This window comes from Oryctolagus cuniculus, chromosome 16, assembly GCF_964237555.1.
Source record: "Oryctolagus cuniculus chromosome 16, mOryCun1.1, whole genome shotgun sequence".
NCBI classification, from domain to species: Eukaryota; Metazoa; Chordata; class Mammalia; order Lagomorpha; family Leporidae; genus Oryctolagus; species Oryctolagus cuniculus.
Genome location: NC_091447.1, coordinates 29718673 through 29723062, shown reverse-complemented (window position 1 = coordinate 29723062; position 4390 = coordinate 29718673). Strand labels below are relative to the sequence as shown.

Genomic DNA, 4390 nt, shown 5'->3' with positions numbered 1-4390 from the left:
AATTAAAGTCATTTTTGTGAGTAAAATAACCAACCTTTCAGAGAAGAATAAAAATTGTACAGCTTAGCACTTGAAAGATTCAAACTTACAGTAGGCAACTTTGTACAAATTACCCTGAAGAAAGAAAGCATACATATTTTTTAAAGATTTCATAGATTTATTTGGTAGATAGTTACATATGGAGAGAAAGGTCTTCTATCCACTGGTTCACTCCCCAAATGGCTGCAATGGCCAGAGCTGTGCCCATCCAAAGCCAGGAGCCAGGAGCTTCTGAGTTTCCCACACAGGTACAGGGGCCCAAGCACTTGGGCCATCTTCCACTGCTTTCCCAGGCTACAGCAGAGAGCTGGATGGGAAGAGGAGCAGCCAGCATATGCACCAGAGCCCATTTTGTGAAACCAGAATTCTAGTCATCCTAAAAACCCAGCAGTAAGTAAAAAAGACAATATACAGAACATGCATCTGTCACCTATAAGGACTGAAGAAAGGATGTCTTGCTTTGGGAGTTCTCCAGGGAAACAGAGCCATGAGAGAGAGAGAGAGAGAGAGAGAGAGAGAGAGAGAGACTGAGACCATTGAAGGTTTCAGTAAGGATATAGAGGCTACATTACTCTAGTAAATATCCGAAAATGGATTATTAGTTGTTGTTTTTTTTTTTTTTCCAATAGCCTTAGCAATTCTGTCTGTTGGGATTTTTCACTGGTCACCTTCCATAGTCAGCAGTCTGGTTTCATTCTTGGCACTAATTGTTTCAGGTAGAAGAACTTCATCATAATTCCTACACCTTGTTCTCCAATGAGTTCCACTTTCCACCTCCTTACTGTTGCATATCAAAAGTCATTACATGCTCTACTAAAGTAAGGGCCTTTTACTTTGGGTCTTACTTTTCTGGGGCATAAAAAAATCAGCAGAAACAGAAATTTCATTTTTTTAAAGATTTATTTTATTTGAAAGGCAGAGTTACAAAGGGAGAGAGAGAGAGAGAGAGACATCTTCAATCTGCTGGTCACTCCCCAGATGGCCACAATGGCCAGAGCTGGGCCAATCTGAAGCCAAGAGCCAGGGGCTTCTTCCAGGTCTCCCATGTGGATACAGGGACCCAAGCACTTAATCCATCTTCTACTGCTTTCACAGGCACAATAGCAGGGAGCTGGATTAGAAGTGAAGCATCTGGGACTCCAACCAGCTCACATATGGGATGCTGCAGCAGCTTAACCCTCTATGCCACAGCATAAGCCCCCAATTCTCTCTTTTCTGCTTACCAGCCCCTGCAAATGGAAGGAAGCAACATAGAGAGATTGTCCCACTGATATGATGAGTTCTGCCACACCACCTTAGGGGAAAGAAGTAGCCATATTTTTTAAAAAAGATGTATTTATTTGAAAGTCAGAGTTACACAGAGAGAGGAGAGGCAGAGAGAGAGAGAGAGAAAAGAGAGGTCTTCCATCCGATGGTTCACTCCCCAATTGGTCGCAATGGCCAGAGCTGTGCCGATCTGTAGCCAGGAGACTGGAGCTTCTTCCGGGTCTCCCCCGCAGGTGCAGGTGCCCAAGGACTTGGGCCATCTTCCACTGCTTTCCCAGGCCATAGCAGAGAGCTGGATTGGAAGAGGAGCGGCTGGGACTAGAACCGGTGCCCATATGGGATGACGGCACTTCAGGCCAGGGCATTAACCTACTGCACCACAGCGCTGGCCCCTATTTTGGGTTTTAAATAACGTTTTTCCCCCTGTGATACAAAGAAATCTAATATAATGAGTAATGTGCTAGAATATTTGCAAAGTGAATCATCTCCAAAATTTTTGAAATTTTTGCTGGTGCTCCAAGACTTTATAGCATGAAATCCTTCATGTTAAGAGTTTTTTTTAAAAAAATGGATTTGTTTATTTATTTAAAAGAGTGACAAAGGGAGAGGGAGGGAGGAGGAGTAGAGAGAGAGAGATTCCATTCTCTAGTTCAAACCCAAATCCCTTCAACAGCCAAGTCTGGGCACGGCTGAAGCAGGAAATCCATCCTAGTGTCCCACATGAGTGGCAGAGACCTAAGCACTTAGGTCATCTTCTGCTTCCTTCTCAGGTGCTTTATTGGGAAGCCAGATCAGAAACAGTGTGGGCTTATATAGTAAGGCTATGGCCAGCGACATTAGCACTCGCTCAGCTCTCTAACAGGGAAGCAGCAGTCTACACGAGACTGAACTGTATCTGCCTCTTTTTCCAACCTACTCACGTTCAACTTTTGCTCAAAATAAATAAATAAACAAACAAATCTGAACTTTAGTAACACAGTTGGGAACAATCCACAGAGGCAGTAGCAGCAGCAGGAGAAGAGATTTAATTTAGTTGATTTTCTGTGGTTGTTGGTTATTTGCTAGTCTCACGGGGATGGAAGCTGCACATTTTCTCAAAGGGACTAAGAAGCTGTTGGAGGTTTGGTTCTCCCCACAGCAACCCAGCGCAATCCAAGGATCTGGGGACCTTTCTACTATCCCAAGACCTGAGCAGGACATACTTCTGAAGGACGTAAAATGTTCAATCATAAGTGTGATAAAAACTGACAAGCAGGAAGCTTATGTACTCAGTGAGAGTACATGTCTGTCTCCAGGAGACGTTTCATTTTGAAAACATGTGGTGCCACCCTCTTGCTGAAAGCACTGGTTCCCCTGTTGGAGCTTGCTAGGGACTACAGTGGGTTTGACTCAGTTCAAAGCTTCTTTTATTCTCGTAAGAATTTCATGACACCTCTCACCAAGGGTACCCACGCTGGAACTTCCAGGAAGAAATAGAGTTTCTTAATACAGTTCTTCCAAATGGAATAGCATATTGTTTGACATGTAAGAACTCTGACTGTTGGTACTCGAATTTTCTGAATTTCCCAGAGAGTTGGGTAATCAGCCATCCGGATCAAACCTTGCTGATTCTGATGAGTATACCTGCCCCAGCAGTCATGGGCCAGTTCTACGTGAAAGTTGGTATTACTGTAAAGGATGTCATTTGTGAGAGTGGAATTTGTGACCTGATACTTGGTTCTGTCATTCATGCCACACTGTTCAATCCTTGTAGGTATTCAATGAATGGAATAAAATCATATAGAATTTATTGGACTATTCACATCACAGCAGAACCAGAATTTTCTTATGTTAGCTTTGAAACAAACTTAAGTCCGACCTGCTCTGATGACCTGATCAGGAAAGTTGTGCAAGTTTTTAAAACAGGAAAGTGTGTGACCACCTTATTTTTTTAAAAACTTTTAAAAATTTATTTGACAGAGTTAGACAGTGAGAGAGAGAGAGAGACAGAGAAAAAGGTCTTCCTTCCCTTGGTTCACCCCCCAAATGGCCGCTACGGCTGGAGCTACACCAATCCGAAGCCAGGAGCCAGGTGCTTCCTCCTGGTCTCCCACACAGGTGCAGGGACCCAAGCACTTGGGCCACCTTCCACTGCTGGACTGGAAGAGGAGCAACTGGGACTAGAACCCGGTGCTCATGTGGGATGCCAGTGCCGCAGGCGGAGGATTAACCAAGTGAGCCACAGTGCCGGCCCCAACCACCTTATTTTTTCATCAGAGTGTTAAATGTTACACAGTGCTTTCTTCACTCCTGAAGATTGAAGGCTTTATTTTATTTTATTTTATTTTATTTTATTTTATTTTATTTTATTTTATTTTTTTACAGGCAGAGTAGACAGGGAGAGAGAGAGACAGAGAGAAAGGTCTTCCTTTGCCGTTGGTTCACCCTTCAATGGCTGCCGTGGCCGACGCGCTGCGGCCGGCGCACCACGCTGATCCGAAGGCAGGAGCCAGGTGCTTTTCCTGGTCTCCCATGGGGTGCAGGGCCCAAGCACTTGGGCCAACCTCCACTGCACTCCCTGGCCACAGCAGAGAGCTGGCCTGGAAGAGGGGCAACCGGGACAGAATCCGGCGCCCCGACTGTACTAGAACCCGGTGTGCCGGCACCGCAAGGTGGAGGATTAGCCTAGTGAGCCGCAGCGCCGGCCAAGATAAAACGTTTTAAACACCTTGATTGCCAGAGTGTAATGTTCAATTATCACAATTTTATTTTCACCAGTTTTGCTAAGCAGCAGCAATAGCAGAGTTGATTAAGAAAATGAAGAAAAAAATGCAAAAAGAGAACACACAAAGATTTGCTCATTTATTTGAAAGTCAGAGTTACACACAGAGAGAAGGAGAGGCAGAGAGAGAGAAAGAGAGAGAGAGAGAGAGAGAGGTCTTCTATCCGCTGGTTAACTCCCCAAGTGGCCACAACAGCCGGAGCTACACTGATGCAAAGCCAGGAGCCAGGAGCTTCTTCTGGTTCTCCCATGTGGGAGCAGGGGCCCAAGGACCTGGGCCATCTTCTACTGCTTTCCCAGGCCACAGCAGAGAGCTGGATTGGA

The 4390-nt window shown here is 45.1% G+C and overlaps 1 pseudogene; it reads left to right on the top strand.

Annotated features, from left to right (window-relative positions):
- The first annotated feature begins 2269 nt into the window (after positions 1 to 2269).
- On the top strand, positions 2270 to 4093 carry LOC127492615 (S-adenosylmethionine decarboxylase proenzyme-like; annotated as a pseudogene).
- The last annotated feature ends 297 nt before the right edge of the window (positions 4094 to 4390 follow it).